At 42.9% G+C, this 20,476-nt stretch overlaps 1 protein-coding gene across 12 annotated transcripts in view; it reads right to left on the reverse strand.

Annotated features, from left to right (window-relative positions):
* LOC148903300 (membrane-associated guanylate kinase, WW and PDZ domain-containing protein 1-like) overlaps nucleotides 1-20,476 on the reverse strand; it is a 109,040-nt gene that overhangs the window by 48,174 nt on the left and 40,390 nt on the right. The window contains exon 1 of one of the 12 annotated variants that reach the window (XM_088999625.1): nucleotides 20,240-20,401. The exons of the other annotated variants lie outside the window; for them this stretch is intronic. The gene's annotated coding sequence lies outside the window, so the exon portion shown is untranslated. Of the gene's footprint in view, nucleotides 1-20,239; nucleotides 20,402-20,476 lie in introns of those variants that run through there. 12 annotated transcript variants of the gene reach the window in all.

Consider the following 20,476-nt stretch of genomic DNA (forward strand, 5'->3'; position numbering starts at 1 on the left):
CTCATGGTGGAATGTGCACGTCTACTACAAGCTAAATGTTGAAAGCAAACACGAAGCTGTACCATCCATTGACGAAAATAGATTGTCTAACATCTCCTGTCCCACATAAATCTGCTTCAATTCCAAGCCGCGACAGTTCCACATACGCATCGGCGCTCTGCGCTGACGCTCCTTTCTTCTTATCGCGGGCTCCTCAAGCCATGGATCCATCCAGCCGCAGACTGTCCAACAGCACCAACCTTTCCGCTGAACAAAGCGGGGCTGTGAAGATGCTGCCCATTACAGGCGCAAAAAAGCACAATGGCCCCAGAGCTGTCCAGCGTTGACAGTCAAATGGCACAGACATTCCTGCCATTCAAAAACAGGGTTAGGCTTATGGTATTCTCTTAGTGATGAACAGTGTTTTGTATGCAGCCAAGATATCTTTTGGAATTTTGGCAAAGGGTTCAACGTTGTGTGGTTATGTCTCACATAGACAGCTGCTGCTTTTTCTGCATCTTAAGGCCACGTAGACAGACTGTGACATGATTTAAGTAAGGTGAAGTCCCATAGCTTCTAATTCCAATCAAATCCAATAATCCATCCTTTCTTTGCAGCCTTATTTAAAAAAAAAACATTACACACCATAGCCCATTTTCACTCAAGTTCAACTGTAAATATCTAATTCCTTGGATCACATATTGAGCTCAGTTGATGCATAGCTGCCACACTTGACAGCTCTCTGTGTACTGTATTATGCTCAAGCAACACTATTCAAAATCCCGAGGAAGAAAAAAAACTAATTGATTTTATAGTGGTCATAAACATTGACTGTGTGTAAGATTCTGTTTGTTCCAGGAAACAAAACATTTTCAGAACTAAATCATGAATGAGTCTAAAGCCACGTTGATGCATTTGAGTGATCCAATAATTGCTGGCTTTCTTTGCATTCAACGCAGTTTCTGTGCGTTCAATGTCATTAACTGCAAGAGACATGGTAGCCAAGGGCAACCGGGGCCATTTTTATACGTAATAATATTCTTGCACTGCTAACTTCTTGGAAGTTATTTATATTAAATTCATATTTGAAAATGAAATGGATCAAAATTTAAACGCTGAAAGACTGTACTAAGTTAAGGACAATCCATTTTTATATCCATCCATTTTCCAATCAAATTTTCCTGATGAAGCTCACAGGTCTGCAGGAGCTTATCCCAGCTGTCTTTCGGCAGGATGTGGAGGACACTGCATTAACTGGTTGCCAACCAATCACAATTTTTTGGGTCAGCTTTATAATACAGCTTTGTACTTAGACCTATTGAAATTTGATTTGATCATCATTGTTCTAGATTGGCATACATTTTATTTCATGAAACCTTGACTGTGGACAGTATGATGAAGATTGAGCAACACACACATGCACAGCCACTCCCCACTGAGATGTTGTAGCACAATGGTCGCCCAGGTGACACATTTCTAGCAACTCCTGCTCAATATGCGACAGACTGATTGAATGAATGTAAGAATGCCACCAAACCCAGCTATGAGTCATAGACAAATATGGGTTTAATTTTATAATACAGTGAGAACTCAACTTACGAACGCCTTATAATACAAACTTTTCATTCTACGAATGTCAAATTTGTGAAAATTAATCCTTATAATAAGCACTATTTTCATAATACACACCCACCACGGCCGGTCCGTCAAGCACACGACCTTTGGATCTGGCGGAGTGATCTTCGGCGGAAGCACACGACCGAACAGCGCTCCAGCCAGCGCTCCTTTCCACACCCCCTCTCTCTGAATTCACACGTCCATCGCCTCCGAGGAGCTTTTTGCAGATAATTGTACTATTATGGGACCGGAAAATAAACACCACAGGCTCGTGTTCAGCCTCAGTTCAAATGTGATGTGTTACTATGAATAAACTGAAGAAACTACCAGCCGTACACGTCTACTCTGCTCTGTTTATTTGTCATCCAAGACTTGGGGTGTGTTCACGTTCGAGAATAGCGCACGGCTTCTTATGACTCTAGGCTGTTTGGAAAGCATTGTCTAACTGAATGAGCAGGGACAAACACTTGCCAACGTTTCTGTGTTGCTACCCTTGAACCCTGTCAAGATGCGATAGAAGTGATTGGCTAAAGGGTAGAGTCATGTGTCATGGTAAACCAATCAGAGCTAGTATTTTCACACACACCGGAACAGCGTGTCAATAGTCAGGCTAAATTGTCACGTGCGAGTTGACAGCTCGGGCGTGGCCGCCGCTCCTGACACTTCAATTTCATTTCATTTCAACGAGTCACTGTCACCTCACCAGTGACATGATTACGACGAAAGTTCATCGCTATGTCTTGTGCTGTCAAATCCAACAGTTTGCTTTGCACAAGGTGATTGTTAGACGCGAGTGTGCCATTTTATTCGCCCGCCCGCCTTCTTTTGTCACGTTTTATTCCGCGTCCGTGGCATCATCGGACTCGCGCCTTTTGTTGTCATAAAATCTTTGCCAGCACCTACGGGACTCGAAGTGAATGCAGATGACATCGAGGAGCTTATTGCTGACCATAATGAGGTCATCAACACAGAGAATTTGATTTGCCTTCAAGAGGACAAGCAGAAGCAGGCCATTCAACAGTTGATGTGCAGGCTTTTATTGAACAGTTCCATCCAGAAAAGGCTATGAGAATCATCAACATGATGAATGATAATGTGATGCCTCAGTTTCGTAAGACCTTACAAGTCAGAAAGCAACAGGTGTCAATTAAGAGCCATCAATGACCATCACAAATGTAAATAAAGTGACTTTATTATACAGTGCCGTGTATTTCTTTCATTACAATACAATAGCACATTTATTACACATAGGATAAGTTAGGTTGTGTGTAGTTTTAAGGCTTATTTAGTTGAAAAGTATATTTTATGGAAACCCGGGAACGGATTATTCCCATTTTAATGGTTTCCTATGGGAATTTCTTTTTTGAGATACACACTTTTTGACTTACACACTATGTCTAGGAACCAATCAAGTTCGTAAGTTGAGGTCTCACTGTATATTATATATAATATAATACAGTAAAGTCTCGTTATATCGATATTCAAGGTCCGAAAGAATATTGATATAACCGGGACTATCGATATATCCGACCCTGTTTGCATGTAATTTTCTCTGTGCGTGTATAGAAATAGTATTGATATAGCCGGGACTATCGATATATCCGATATCGATATAACGAGACTTTACTGTATTTATATTTCATCTGTGCTGTATGTCATGCATATAAGCATATTTGACAATAAAGCTGACTTTGACTTTTATAACGTGGTGATTTTCTGTAATTGCGTGACTTTTATTGGCTCGTTCCATGGGTTGAACATCATTAAAAAATAAGGCTAGGTCGACAAGACGACAAGACATAACACAGAATGTTCCTTCAGTGTGGCTTTAGAAATGGAGCACTGCCTCCTTAACACTAATATCAAATGAAAAATTCAAACCCAACATGACGGAGAACACATTCAAGCTTTATGAAGCAACCACCATGCAGTGTCTTTCTACATCTTTCAGCACGAGGCAAAAAAAAAAAAATCTCCCCACTCCCACCAAAAATAAATAAATAAATTATTATATTATAACGATTATCAGAGCTTTACATGATACATGTTGTTGAGGGCTGTTATTTTTAAGTCATTGTCATAAGGCCCTGATTTCAGCTCCTATTCCAGGGGTTAAACATCTGCAACTGTTGGCGAAGGTAGAACAATTTCAGAGTTTATTAGCGTTCTTTCAAAGTTGCAAAACAGAATTCTTGGGCCAACTCCCATGAATCCTCGATGGACCCTGCCGAGGATGTATTTCTACTGTTTCACAGCCGGGGCGAAAACTACATTGCTTCTCCCGAATATAACATTAGACCTCCTGATAAACTCTTCTCTCCAGCACTCCTAAAAAAATCTCATCAGGTAGGCTAAAGAATGTGATATCCGAGTATTTGGAACACACACTCCGGTCCTTTAATGAGGAGCACCACCTGCCAATCTCTGTTGTCTGTCACGGTTTTGCGAGGTGGTGATGGCGGGTTCGGATCCCAAAAAGCAGGCAGGAGGGAGCAGGAGGTTGTTTGACAAATTGTATTAAAATAAAGTCAGCAGAAACAAAATGTAAAACATCAAAATGATCTGAATGGAAAAATTACAAAGTAGCAAAAGAAGACCAAAAGTAAAAGCCCGCCAAGGTTAAACAAACACGTACACGATGCATGCTGCAACCAAGCAGCAAACAAACAATGAATCGGCACTGGATGATCGTGCCAGGTGTCATTTTAAGTGTCATTGATTATAACGACCAGCACCTGCGAGGCTGCCGACAGGGCTGACGTCGCTACCCGCTGTTCGCCAATCTGATCGGGACGACCAGCACCTGTGCAGGTGCAGGCGGGGCCGACAGCGCCCCCCGTTGGTCGCCAACCAGATCATGACAGTACCCCCCCTTCAAGGGGCTGCTTCCAGAAGTCCCAACAGTCTCCCAAAAAGGTCCACTCGCCAGGGAACGGTCGGTGGAGAGGGCAACCGCTGCCTCTCCAGCATACGACGGGCGGCGGCCTGATGGGAACGGGACTCGGCCTGGGGTGGACGAAGACGCGGCACGGATCGTCGTGGGCGTGAGTGCGATCCCTCTCGCACGTTCACGCGACGGCGCATGGCTCTGCGTGGACGTCGAACTGCCAGGCGCAGAATGGCACCCCGTACGGCCGTATGGGACCAGGTCTCGGCCGGACGCCGACGTGGGCGTGAACTGCCCGGCTCCGGGGGAACGAGACCAGTCCAGAGCCGCTCCGGGATCCAGCGGTGAGTGGGGTCTCGGACTGACATTGACTCGGACGTTGCACGGCTCGTCGTGGATGAGACTCAATTCGTCATGCACGACGACAGCGTGGCTGGACGTGGGCGTGCAATGCCAGTCACCCAGGGTCACCCTGGACGGCCACCTGGAAGGAGGTCTCGGCCGGACGTTTACGTGGACGTTGCGGCTCGTCGAGTGACGCGATTCAAACGCGACGAGGCTTTCGCTAACGTGGACGTAGCATTGCCAGGCACAGGGTGGAAATGAGACGGGTCCGATGTACCTGCGGGATCCGATGGTTGGCCGATTCATTCCGTCACGGTTTTGCGAGGTGGTGATGGCGGGTTCGGATCCCAAAAAGCAGGCAGGAGGGAGCAGGAGGTTGTTTGACAAATTGTATTAAAATAAAGTCAGCAGAAACAAAATGTAAAACATCAAAATGATCTGAATGGAAAAATTACAAAGTAGCAAAAGAAGACCAAAAGTAAAAGCCCGCCAAGGTTAAACAAACACGTACACGATGCATGCTGCAACCAAGCAGCAAACAAACAATGAATCGGCACTGGATGATCGTGCCAGGTGTCATTTTAAGTGTCATTGATTATAACGACCAGCACCTGCGAGGCTGCCGACAGGGCTGACGTCGCTACCCGCTGTTCGCCAATCTGATCGGGACGACCAGCACCTGTGCAGGTGCAGGCGGGGCCGACAGCGCCCCCCGTTGGTCGCCAACCAGATCATGACATTGTCAATGGGGGGCCGTGTCAACCAGTACTGTCTGACAATGTCCAGAGCCCTGAGGAACTCTGGGTGGATCTCATATACGTCTCTGGGGCTTTGCCACTGAAGCGCTTTTTGAACCTCCTCTGTGACTTCCAATCCCAGAGATAGGAACATCCTCCTCAGTTTCTCCAGAATTCAGGAGGTCTCGAATGATTTCGCTCACAAAGTCAGAACATTCTGATTCGAGGTCAGGAGAACCCCATCTCCAGGAGCACTACGACAGGCACTTTAAGGACATTGCTTGTATTAACAACAACATAGACACAGAACGTAACTCAATGACACCTGCCTCCCCCGGGATGTGGGGAAAGTTCTGTCAGAGGTGGAAATTGAAAATATTTTTTGACAGGAGATTCTGACAGACAATTTTGGACACTGCCAGGCCGCAATGGCACCATCCCCCACCATCAAAGACAAAACACCAGCAGGTGCGTTGACAGCCACATCCAAATGTCATCTGAGATGAGTTCAATTATTCCTTTGTTACAAATGCTGTTGTCATGATGTTCAGGAACTATTTTCGCTCACTTTGTCTTCTTCGAGTATCTGCAGCATAAAGATGGCGGCGAAAGATGAGGCGTGAACTACTTTTGTAATTACCAATTACTAGTTTGTAATTCACATTTTTAAGTAATTCACTGCCACTCACAAATTTATTCGGGAATTGGAAATATGACATAGAGCGGCATTCCCGAATTTGTTCGGTTTTGTTTTTTCATTCTTGGGTCCCGGTAAATCCGCTGCCATGGCCCCTGGCAATGTTTTTTTTGTGTTCCACAAGGGGCAACATTCCCTTTTGTCTGTGTCAGCACTTTGTTCCAACTTCAGCTCTTGTTAAAGCGCTATATAAACCAATATGTATGTATTCCATTGTATTTTGGACAGGTGCCTTCATTTCAAGCTCATATAACTCCAGACCCATATAATTTAGGAATTCACTCTTTTTTTCTGATGAAAGAAGAGAGTTGAAGGTTTCTTACGGTGAATTGAATGTTTATGTTGTCCTAAATCTCAATATTCTGTCAGTCCTGGAATTCAAGTGACGATGAGAAAAACGCTGGCACTGTGGACACAGTTTTACACATGCCCGGCAGTCAATGAGTTAAAATTAATAGTGAAAATAAAAAATGGACTGATATTAAAAAAAAGAGCCCGGCATCTACATACTTTATAGAGTCTCTTTAAGGACTATACAAATATTTTCTTAATATGTTTCTGTTTTATGCCAAATTCGAAAGAAACCATATTTGTTTTGTATTTGGTAGCTAGCCAATCATCACTTTTATGTGTTTTTGGAAGCAAACACATTTTTGTCCGCGGGCAACACCATTGGATTCGTAGCTCATGTGTGTCACAACTGGGAAAAGATGAACAAAATGCTGTGAAAAGAAGGCATCTGCCAAAAGTTGGAACAACAGAGAGAGGAGAAAAATAATGTGGACTCAGGTGGGGGCACATGACACACAAACGACAACAGCCACAAAACAAGAATACAATTATCTTTGTGGCCATGTGAAATCTCAACACAAACAGTTTGTACTTTCTCATTCTCACCTCTCATTGTAGGGCAAACAACCGCCACGCAGAGTCCAAAGCATTCAAAAAGACCATTGCATGCTTGCTGTGCAGCACGCTGGCTTCTCTGTCCAGTCTTCCACTCGCTTGCCTGGACATTGTGGTACGGATTGAGCAACACGTACTGAATGTACTGTAGGTAACAAGGTCGGCGTGCATGCGAGAGGGAGACGAATATTGATGTGAAAGCTACTCAAGGGATCAGGAAGCCCAGGCAAGCATGCCCCACCAACGGTCATGCCATCAACATTGTGACCGCGTAGCCTTCAGGTGCTCCTCAGTCTATAATATGTAAATGGAAAGTTAGATAATGAAACAACCAAGAATTTCAATAATTTGCAAAAATGGCAAATAGGAGGATTGGACAATTTATGGTCGGACCACAATGCACAGAATTTGGATTAATATAACACCTAACAAAATTACATTTTTCTGAGCTTTTTATCAATAGACTATGCAAATGGTACTCGCCATAGTTTTGCAGTCATCAATCATCAGATAATAGTTTGAATAGTTTTAAACAAACCCTCTTTGATGTTTTTTTTCTTATCCAAAATAAAAATCGCAACTTAATTATCAACCCTTTGAGCATACTTAAGCAAAGATCGTTGAGGTTGGGAAGCACTTTACACACAAACTGTAGCTTCGGTAGCTTCTGAAATTCTGCAAAAAACTTTAGATGGGGATCGACAAAAACTCAAAAGTTCATTTGATGATTGATGCATTGCAAAGCTGCTATCAAATATGGCATCCTACTTTCAAATATAACTTAACCTGTTTGGGCGTTTGTAGCTTTTGATTGCAGCAAATGCAAACTTCGAATTGCGCAAATTCAATTAATGGCTATTTTTCAGTTCTTTCCAATCTCTAAAATGTTTGAAATTAATCTCGAACAGTTGATGACATGAAAATTATAATGATCACTGTTTCCACAGAACAATAAAATGGCTTGGAGAATAATTTGGAACGTGGTGAAAGCACGTTGAAAACAACATATAATCTCCATATGATAACATGATGTAAAGAGCAGTGGCGGTCTGCATTCAGAACCGCTACGTCTGACTCAATCTGCACTGAAAAAAGGGTGGTGTGATTTATGACAATTTCACTAGAGCAGAGGTCTCCAACCCCCGGGCCGCGGACCGGTCCGTGGATCATTTGATACCGGGCCGCGCAGAAAGAATAAATAATTTATATAATTTCCATTTCATTTATTATCTGAGTCCGAACTATGTTTTATTTTGAAAAATGAAAAATTACGAGATTGTATCCGTCTATGAACAACTGCTGGCGTTCACAAATGATGGCGGATTTAAAAGTATGTTTGAGACAACAACTCTGTCGGTGTTCTGGATTGTGATGTGACGGCAGAATACCCCAAGTTTACCACAACAGCACTGAAAACCCTGTTGCCGTTTCCAACATCTTATTTGTGTGAAGCGGGGTTTTCTGCAGTGACAGCAACCAAAACAAAACTATGGAGTAGACTGGACATAAGCAAGACACTTCGGGTGTCATTGTCTCGCATTATCCCTAGATGAGACCGTCTCGTTGCAGAGAAACAAGCTCAGGGGTCCCACTGATTCAGTTGCAGTGAGTTGTATTTTTCATGCGCTTTGTACTTGTTTTGTGGTATATCTTATTTTGAAGGCACGTTTAAACATTACCATGATGACCATAGACATAGAGCATTAAGGAGCAGAGATGATGTTACATATGTTGTTGTTGGCGCAATATTACCAGGACTCTGCTAATAAAGTTGTATAAAAATACACAATGGATTCATATTTATTATTATATTTAAAACAAAGAAAAATCAGTTTCCATGGCTGTCGTATCATTTTTTGTTGTATTTATCTGCCAGTCTGTGAAAATATTGTCCAACATTAAACTGGTCCGTGGCGCAAAAAAGGTTGGACACTGCACTAGAGGATACCATTAGCCAGGAAATAACAAACCAACCTTTTTAATAATGTCCCTTTTTTCTTGAAAAGTCCATCTTAAAATGGCTTTAACAGTAAATCTCCAACCAAATCCATTTCTTCTACTCCTTCAGCCATTGTGCGTTGACAAAACTGCCATTAAATCAACACAATATATTTGCTTATGCAGCTCGCTACTGATACAGTATGCTAGCTCTGGCCAGCATGCTGTTATCAAGGGCTAGTGACACTATGATTGACTGGTGACTAGCCAATCATAGTTTGCAAAAACGTTACCCAAACCTGCGAGCTAGCACTGCGCGTCACCTACTCGAAATCTGATTGGTTAAAGCAACGGAGTTATCAACACCACGTTTAATGCGACAGGGCCTGCAAAACGGATTGTGAAGGCATACGAGTAGATCTCTGACCCTGGTAACAAATGATGGCTGAAAAGTGATTGGTTCAATAATTAAATACAAATACACACATCTGGTAGCAGTGCAACAGGGGAAAGGTAATGAAAGGTAGCTGAAAGCCTTGACGGTCCGCCACTGGTAAATAGTGATTTAAAGTCAATTGCTGATACAATTATGAGAACAGGTTCAGATGAGCCAAGATATTACCCACTTATGGCCATGTTTAACAAATATGTCTGAAGTTGTCTGTTCAGTCAGTTTGAGTGCACCCAGAAATCAGTGGGCTCCTCCTCGACAGGCCTCACTCACCATCCAATTTTGTGCAAGTCATAGTTTTGTTTACAAACAATCGGCAGATTTACAAGAATGTCTAACCCAAATCTCAACAGGAGGGTTTTCTTCACAGCAATTACGTACTCAAATTACTAATATTAAAGCAGTGGATTTGAGTAGCCCGAGCGGTGAAATAAAAATCACACAGAAGAAATTCCGGGCATCTCAAGTGATCTGCAATTCGTGGCATCCAGGAAAGGAGCGTGCAACCACATTTATAGTTTATTCAGTACACAGACTATAAATATAAATACATGTCAGTTGCTGTCCTCACTGAAAGTCATATATATATTAAAAAAAAAACTTGTGGCCCATGGGACGTGTGTACCCTGAAGTGACCTGCTTAAGAGCATGCGTCATAAACTCCAGGGCCAAGTCTTTGATAGCAGCCTTGAAACAAAATGTGAGAATAGAGATTATAACACTAGTATCTTAAATCGTTGTTCAGCACTGAAAAGAATTGAGCCTCCCACCCAAAAAGCAGTGTTTTTTGTTGCATAAAAAATAGCACTCTGTAAAATTACATTTTATAAAAAGTACACTTTTTCACTTCAATTCAATGGACATAGTGCTGGCTCTATCTGGCGTGTACGCATTTGCCCAATTGGGGACAATAAAAGGCAAACATAAAGATGTACAAAGGTGTGGGAGAAACTAGAGAGGTGGAGGTATGCCCTGGAAAGTAGAGGAATGAAGATCAGTCGCAGCAAGATGGAATATATGTGTTTGAATGAGAGGGATGCAAGTAAAACAAGTGATGCTACAGGGAGAATAAATCAAGAAGGTGGAGGATTTTAAGTACTTGGGGTCAACTGTCCAGAGCAATGGAGAGTGTGGAAAACAGGTGAAGCATGTCCAGGCAGGCTCTAACGGCTGGAGAAAAATGTCAGGTGTGATGTGTGATAGAAGGGTTTCATCTAGGATGAAAGGAAAGGTGTATAAAACGATGGTGAGACCAGCCATGATATTTGGACTGGAGACAGTGCCACTTAACCGACGTCACTTTTTTGTTTTTTAACTGACACCAGAAAAACGTTTTATAGCATCTAAAATACCCAAAACATGCAGTATGATATTTTTAGTCAAATGCAAAACACCAATAAAATTGACTTAAAGTGTCCAAAATCTGCAAAAAATTGAGCTGCGAATTGGGCATTTTCAGAAAGTCCCGCCCCCATTTCGTGACGTCACGCCAAGACGTCTTGCATTGCTTGTGAATCAAAAAAATGGCTTCAGATTCGGAGAATATGCTTTCTTGTTATACATCCAGTTATGAATATGATTCAAATAGTCCTGATGAGCAAAGCATACATGTTTGCAATCGATTAAAGAATTTACATGGGCCATTTTGAGGCAACATTGGGGGACAATCTCTCACAAAAAAAGAGGCACAAAATGGCGACATCCTGTGGCCACCTCCGTTTCCACAGGCTGATAAATTCTAAAATGGTGCTTGGACCCCCTCTGGCGGCTTTTGGGTGCAACACGAGGTCCCCAGACCAAACAACTACAGCAAAATACATTGACGTGATGGAAGGACAATGCGACAATGCGTCCTTTTCACGGTCAGTGGGTGGTCCTTTTGTGACGTCACGTACGGACTCGTCACCAACTCAAAAACAAGACTTGCTGAATATTCAACATGAGTCTTAAAACGTAAAATATAGCTATATGCGGTGGAATATTATTAAAATACGCTCAGTAGAAGTCATTTGAAGTGATTTTACAAATTATGGACACAACTTGTCCGGAGGTCCCCGGACAAGTTGGAAGATTGTTGTAAGATTCCACCGCATATAGCTATATTTTACGTTTTAAGACTCGCTCTGAATATTCAGGAAGTGTTGTTTTCGAATTGATGACAATGCCTGACCTGACGTCACGTCTGGAACGCCCCGGACCGAGAAAGGGACACAGAATGCATTTTGGGTACTTTGTTTGGTCTGAAAACTTTGTGTTGATGTGTGTTGATGGCGAAATTAGTAGGAAAACACACAAATAACGCGATGGTGAATCATTGTGTGTTGCACCAAGACGACTATTTGATACGAGCTGACACAAATTCCCAGCAGACAAATCAGCCCATTTCCAGCGGAGCTTGGGCGCCATCGTGTGCATTTTCTGGGACGCTACATTTCAGTCCAAATGCCTCAAAATGACACGGAGTGACTTCTTTCATCAATTGCAAACATTTATGCTTTCCTCTTCAGAACTATTTGAATCATATTCATAACTGGATGAGTAACAAGAAAGCATCTTCTCCGAATCTGAAGCCATTGTTTTGATTCTCGAGCAAGGCAAGACTTCTTGGCGTGACGTCACGAACAAGGGGGCGGGACCTTCTGAAACTGGCCACTTCCGAGTTCAATTTGAAGTAGTTTTTGGACACTTTAGGTCATTTTTTTTGTGTTTTTCATTTGACTAAAAACATCAGCCAGCATGTTTTGGGTATTTTAGATGCTATAAAACGTTTTTCTGATGTCAGACAGGAAAAAAGGTGTATGTTGTCCTTTAAGAAAAGACAGCAAGCAGACCTGAAGGTAGCAGAGGTGAAGATGTTGAGGTTTTCTTTGGGAGTGACCGGGTTGGATAGGATTGTGGCGTCACACCACACGCTTGAAAATGGTATAAAAGGAGCTGTCGCGGGACAGAGAGATTGGGCGAACCACGGGGCAGAATCATCTCAGACTCATCTCGGACTCACAGCCTTAAAGAGACACAGCTCGCAGAGACCTGCTCAGCATCGCACGGAGTTTCACAGCACGACTTGCTCGACTCCACGCCGCGATCAAGCTCTGCGCGTCACCTGCCTGGGAGATCTGACAACGAACCTATACTTACAAATAAAGAGAAACATCAAACTCTTTATTGGTGAGCCAGCCAGGAGGATTTTTTCCCCTCCTCCTCAGCCCAATCAACTCTCCAAATGGAAAGAACCAGATTTCCCAGCCGCCCGTGAACCCGGCATCTTCACAGCAAGACCCCTCAAGCCGAGCTCCCGATGGGCCGCCACCACCCGTGAGCGCCCCGACCCCACCGTGACACCTGCCGCACCCTGATGGCCAACATCGTCCAATTCGCCTGGCGACTCTGCAACTAGCTGCATCGTATATGTCCACGATCGGACATCGTCGGACATCGCTTATGTCCACGATCGGACATCGTATATGTCCACGATCGGACATCGTCGGACATCACTTATGTCCACGATCGGACTTCGGGAAGACGCCTCATGGCCGACACGGCCGCCGACGTCTGCGTCCTTCCTCAGCGTCCTGCAGAGCGCCATGGCAGCGCGATCATCGCCACCGTCGCGGATGACCGGTCTGTCCATACCCGGCAGCATGGCCAACCCCACGCACCTTCGTCCTCACAATCCCTCATCGATTCTCCGACTTGACCGATCCCAGCCGGACAATTCACGGTGAGAAGACCTTCCGGCATTGACTCGACGGCCGTGAAGAAAGTTTCCATCGATCGACTCAAACTGGCAGTCGTAGAGCACTCTTTGCCGTGCTCCCGTACAACGACTCCAGGCACCACGAAACTTTCTCTGCAACCACCCCACCAACGCCTGCCATGCCGGGTGACCGTCATCTTGCCTGGCCTCACCATGTCGCAGAATGACTTTTCTTTTTATTTCTTTTTCCTACATCGCTTTCACCGACTTCGGATCCAGGAGGGGAGCCCTGTTGCGTCACACGTGTGTATGATTTTGAAGTGCGCCTTTCAACCCTTTCATGTCTTTCAGTTCCTCTATCTCCTTGATGTGCGTCTCACCCTGACGCATAGCACACGCTTGAAAATGGTATAAAAGGAGCTGTCGCGGGACAGAGAGATGGGGCGAACCACGGGGCAGAATCATCTCAGACTCATCTCGGACTCAGACCTGGACAGACACACCGCTCGCAGAGACCTGCTCAGCATCGCACGGAGTTTCACAGCACGGCTTGCTCGACTCCACGCCGCGATCAAGCTCTGTGCGTCACCTGCCTGGGAGATCTGACAACGAACCTACTTACAAATAAAGAGAAACATCAAACTCTTTAGGATCAGGAATGAGTATATCAAAGGGACAACTCATGTTAAAGGCTTTGGAGAGAAAGTCAGAGAGGCAAGACTGAGATGGTTTGGACATGTCCAGAGGAGAGAGAGTGACTATATCGGGAGAAGGATGCTGAGCCTTGAACTGCCAGGCAGGAGACCGAGAGGAAGACCGAAGAGGAGTGAATGAGAGGACTCCTCATTAGGCCACAGTAATCTTTGTCATTCTTAGCAGAAGATGAAGGATATTTTACTGAATATGTCTTTGAGTATTGTCAAATTAAAATATTATGAAATTATAATATAAAATAATAAAATATAATTGTTAAATCCATTATTTAAAAAGTTTTAAGGGTAGTCGAGTGGTTAGCACACCGGCTAACAGTGCAGAGGTCGCCGGTTCGCGTCCCGGTCCGGCCTCCCTGTGTGGAGTTTGCATGTTCTCCCCGGACCCGCGTGGGTTTTCTCTGGGTCCTCTGGTTTCCTCCCACACTCCAAAAACATGCATGGCAGGCAGATTGACCACAGCAAATTGTCCCTAGGTGTGAGTGTGAGAGTGACTGTTGTACGTCTTTGTGTACCCTGCGATTGGCTGGCAACCAATTCGGGGTGTCCCCCGCCTCGTGCCCGCAAACAGCTGAGATAGGCTCATGCAACCCCCGCGACCCTCATGAGGAATAAGCGGTACGGAAAATGAGATGAGATGAGAAAAAGTTTTAAGTAGGGCTGTGCACAAGTCTGTGGCAACTTGAACTGAAATGCGAATTGTCCATTAAAAACAATGGCTGCATAAGAATTTTTGGACAAAAAGGTAATGGGTGCCAAAAGTGGATCACAATATATCATGACATAAATACACGTAAGTATATTAATATTCATCTTACGTTGGACTTAATATCGAACATTTTGATAGGCAAGCACTATAAAAGGCCCTTGTAGTCTTTCTGATGAGTCAATGCTGCTGCTCAGTGGAAACATTGTGATGTGTAAATATGAGTTATGGAATATATTCTTATACAAGGCATCCAAATGCTAATCCTAAATTTCTCTTCTATTTGAAGAAAATGCAACTTATATTGATTAGGTTAGATTAGCCTTTATTAGTGTCCTCAATACTTACAGTATTTGTCATGTCCTTTTTATTATGATACGAGTGGAGCATGTTCTACCAGAGACAAATTCCTTGTGTGTTCTATATACTTGGCCAATAAAGATGATTCTGAAATATACAGCAATTTTATGGTTATATTTTGTGTGTGCGCGCGTGTGCTTTTGCCTTGTCGCGATATTTATGCAAAGATAATGTTATGTTGCCGCAGAGACAGCTGCAACATATCATTTTTCCGTCTTGCAATTGGTTGGTTTGTTACAATCTACACACATTAATCTATGCTGAAGTTGCATCTCTGCTGAGCACAACGTAATAATGTAATTTATATTTTTGTCATATTATTAAACATGGATTCTGAACTTCACACAGATGACGTTCATGCACACAAGTGATATATTGATTTATGATACAGTATTGATAGTTTCTAAAACTGCAAAACCATTGTGCTGGTATTAAGAGGTGGATGAAGATGGCTACTGAAGGCAAATGCCTACCACATATTACTTTGCACTTTACCGTCATTTGCTTTGCACTGAAAACAAAAAAGTTTATCAATCTAAGCATTTCACACAGCAGAAGTGACACATTTAGAGGCACATGTATCTGGCATGAGAGTAAATACCATCTGGCTATTTAATCATTTACAACGCAAAACTCAATTGGAGTGCTTTGGCAGCCATGAATCATCTTCCTTGCGACTCTTGGTATCAAATGACACCAGAACAATCAAAACAAACACTGCTGACATGAATGAACGTTTTTGTCAAAGACAAAATGGGAAACATTTGGAATTGATGTTAACTCATTCACTGCCAGACATCTGTAAAAATGTGTCCACTCCAGTGACAGGCTTTTGTCATTGTCACTCAAATTCCAGGACCCACAATATATTGAGCTTTAGAACTACATAAATATTCAATGCAGCGTTAGAAACCTTAGACTCTCTTCTTTCATCATAAAAAAAGAGTTAATTCCTAAATTATATGGGTCTGGAGTTATATGACCTTGAAATGAGAGCGGCTGTCCAAAATACAATGCAATACATACATATTGGTTTATATAGCGTTTTAACAACAGCTGAAGCTGGAACCAGACTCTAACATGAAAAAAAGGGAAATGCTGCCTGTAACTGGCGGGTATATTGTCATACATTATTAATGTGCTTATTTACTGTATGTCTTGTCGAACTTATTATAATGTTAATTGTTGTTTTTAAATGTGCTTTAGTTTTCACTGTGTTCCAAGTATTCCACAATGAATGTTTCAGTAGGAAGCATCATCTTTTGCAACGTGAAACATGTGAAACATTTTTCTCTATGTCACACATGATTGCAACGTGATGTTTATGGAAACGACAGGGAAAAAACATTTCCAGAGGTCTGGCCAGCGGTTTATCGGCACCCCAACAAGAAAAACCAAATTCGGGAATGGAGCTCTACGCCATATTTTCAACTCAGTGAATGAGTTAAAATGCAAACATAAATAATCATGCTTATTTTTCCACTTGGACTTGGAGCTAAGGCTGCTGCGTGGGTATCACTTCATTGAGGCAGACTAAATATTTAAAATTTTGCTAGCCCACCAGTGACATCATTTATGTGCTTATGAAAGTAGCCAGCTAAAGTGTAATCTACTAATATTCTATATTCTAACTGCAAACAGGCAAGTGTTATGGTGTATATTATTTATGCATTTGAAAGAAGTCTACGACTTACTTCATGCAGTATTCATAATGCTTATAATGCCCACAATATAGTGGGGCCCAATGGATGTCACTCGCAATAAGTACAATTTCATGAACGTATTTGTTCTCTGCTAGTTCCAAAATAAATGTGTGTTGTGTGTGCAACATTGAGAAATACAGTAGAGAGATTTGTTTCCAAACTATCACACTCCTTACAGATTCAAAATAACGAAAATAAAAAAAATGAATTTGAAGTTATTTTGTCTGCCATTATTAGGCACTTTAGGTTTTTGATGTAGTTGTTACAATGCCACATACAGTCAAAACTCGGTTTACGAATGTCTCGGCTCTCGACTAATTCGGTTTTCGAACAAAAATTGTTTGTTTCCAACCGAAAATCCGTTCTCAACCGAACTGAGCATACCTGAATGCACCACTTTACTGCCCTGTGGTTCCTTATACGTCACTTCAGAATCAGAATCATAAAGCCTTTAATAGTCCCACAATGGGGAAATTTGCTCTTCCAAGTGTCGTCTCTCATTGTGAATGATGCATTATCCTCGTGTATCGTTCCATTGTGAGTAGGCTTTGTACAATCACAAGTTGTAAAAAAGCAGACATTGATTGCATTGATTTTAATGGTAAATGTTTGTTTTCAATGTTATCTTTTTCCAAACAGGTTTCTGGAGCGGATTATGGTCGAAAACCGAGGTTTGACTGTAGTATGAATTCTGAATTTTAGCACAGCGTCCATTTAGCACTATAACTACTGTATATTACTGTTGAACTACAATAATACTTCAAGACGTCCACACCCATGTGACCCACATTGGTTCTTTACTCGGATGATTCCAATATACTGTTTCTTGATAAATAACCCAATGACCGGCATACACCATCCTGCCACACTCCCACACATACACAAATTCAGATGGAAATAATGACCTCCCTGGTAAGAACAATTGGCGGTGGATGGTAGCGGCACTCTGTTGACATTTGACACCTTCAATCGCCTTCCCACTCTTTATAGCGTGGGGAGCTTCCACTCATTGTCTAACACAGGCACACACACACACACACACACGTGCGGCCAAACATCTGCTGTCTTTAACCCCGGCTGTCTGTACTTGTGATCTGAGCAAGTAGGACAACAGACACAAACTTCCTAGCTGGCCCGAGAATGAGATCAGCCTAACGGAGGGAACGCAAACTTCAAAGATACAATTCATTTGACGAGTAGAATATCCCAAAAATGTATTAGAAAAAGCAAATATGGACTATGGTGTATGTTAGCTGAATAAAATAATCTCACAATGTATGCTCAAATCAAACGGTGTCGCATTTGTGCATAGTTTCCATGAAAAACACATGCACGCATGGCGTGGTGGTGAAATGTGTGTTTTCAAAACATCAGCTCAGGGGGGACGAAGAGAAAGAAGGTAAACGGCTCAGAGCGGCCTCGGCAGACGCAAGGCCAAAAAGGCTAACGGTCACAAAGGGAGTCTGTGGGGAACTCTCCTGGGCCTCGAAGCCTGTTACTGGAGCCGTGTTGATTGAGGCGCCATTTTAAGCCTTCATCTACATGAGAAAGAATTACAACTTTACACCACCCTGTTGTGATTGCTTTTAAACCGCACCTCAAATCTAAAGAATTACTGGCCCCCAGTCAATGCAGTAGCAATGAAACAGACACACTTGATCTTCAGTGAGCTTCATAGGTGAAATTATATCACGGATTTCATAGACCTTCAAATGTGCTAAAGTTACAGACAGATTGTCGCCTTCACTATTACTCAAGAGGAAAAGTTACACGCCAAAAGATGGCACGAAAGATTAATTTAAATTCCAAAGTAATAATAATAATAATAATAATAATACATTTCATTTAGAAGCACCTTTCAAAACTCTCAAGGACACTTTAAAGTACACATTTTTCTCATAAAAGGAATCCTCCTCAAGTCTAACACACTTTCCAATGTTCTCTATGATGTCTTCACTGCACTTCAGGAATCTTCTATCGCTCCATCGCCATTGACATCTCATCTGCCATTCAGTTCACACTTCTTCAAAATAGGTGCCCCTGTTGACACCCCTTTGAGCAATCGGATAGACAAAAGTGAGCAGAGTTATTACTCCATGACAGCCAAGTTCTTTTTGATCAGGAAGTGTCAGATGCTCAGGGCATTGTGAGCGCATTGTCATGGTGAAGGAGCCACCAGTCGTCCTGCAGGACAGTAATGAATTCAGCAAAAACTAGCAAGATTATGGTGGTTGATCATCAGACCCACACTGAAGGGGAAAATTTGTAGTTTGGGTGTGAAAGATACACTTTGTTACATTAGACTTTTCCTCATGCACACAGCTCAACTAAATCTTTGGTCAAGTACAGTGTGAGCTGTTAATTTCAAGTAAAGGTCATGCATTTGTTCAACAATAACATTTATGGCATATTACTATTCTTACGCTACATGTGAAGAATCGAAAATGAAGACCGAAGATGTTTTGATCCAAGTTTCACTCCGGGACCTCACACTACTTTTCCATGATGTGCATTTGGTCTCCAATTATGTCCATCATCAAAATTCCTGCATGTGATGGGGGGGGGGGGAATGAATTGAATCCAAAGAGGAAAAAAACAGAATGAAACTGTTGCTTTCTTTTTAAGAAAAGCAATAGATTATTGAAATAAAAGAATGATGGCGTTGCCGAGTCTAGTTGAAAAGGAGGACGGGGAGAGAGAAAGACCAGACACACAATACTGTTGCTGCTCAAACACAACAGGCCATTCTTTCACCTCGCGCCACAACACTCCTCACAGCAGAGTCCTGGCCGCTATTCTCCGGCTGTCCCCCCACCCCAATCTTGCTTTTCCCTTTCAAAACGGGGGAGAAGAATGAGTGTAGGGGGCTGAAATTGGACAGTGCTTAGCACCAACAGTCTGAAGCGTGTGTCATTAACTGGAAATCTCATGAAATTGTACAAAAAAAATCCCAGGGATTTGTTTCCTTTCAAGAAATGAATGAAAGTGCAGTTACATGGGCATAATTTAACGAAGAAATGCACAGGGAGGAGTGACTTCAAGGGAAGGGGGTGAGAAAAACAGCTATGGAAGCGGCCAGAACTCATTTCCTTCAAGCAACAACTGGGTGTCAACAACTCAGCGTTTTTTTTCCGTTTGGACACTAAACAACAGCATGTCTGAGACCTCGGCTGGACAGATATTCCATGTCACTCTATTGCAGTTTACAATTTATGTACCTCAATCGTAGAATGCTTTAATCTTCTAACACCTGCAGAGAAGCAGGCTACAAGCAGCAATAGCAGCTGACTCTCTCTCCCTCTCCTCTCTCTCTCTCTCTCTCTCTCTCTCTCTCTCTCTCTCTCTCTCTCTCTCTCTCTCTCTCTCTCTCTCTCTCTCTCTCTCTCTCTCTCTCTCTCTCTCTCTCTCTCTCTCTCTCTCTCTCTCTCTCTCTCTCTCTCTCTTTCTCTTTCACCATCCAGGAGGCCGGACATCACCCCGAAGCCAAGCAAATGTCACAGAATTACCTCAATGCCACCGATTTGGTTGAGTTGCATCCGGCGCGATATTCCACAGATATAATCAAGAGGATAAATCCAAGGTGAATTGTGCTCGCCGTGCTCCATCCATCAGTCATGTGCTGGCTGGACTGAGAGCAAGTGCGATAGATCCCGGCTCATTCAAGCAACTGCCGTTTTCTTTCAGAGCTCCACAAGCAGAGCAAATTAGAGGTCCAACCCATTTTAGAGGCTTAGCCAATGTGA

The sequence above is a fragment of the Hippocampus bargibanti genome, linkage group LG01, assembly GCF_051943395.1.
Source record: "Hippocampus bargibanti isolate YZ-2025 linkage group LG01, ASM5194339v1, whole genome shotgun sequence".
NCBI classification, from domain to species: domain Eukaryota; kingdom Metazoa; phylum Chordata; class Actinopteri; order Syngnathiformes; family Syngnathidae; genus Hippocampus; species Hippocampus bargibanti.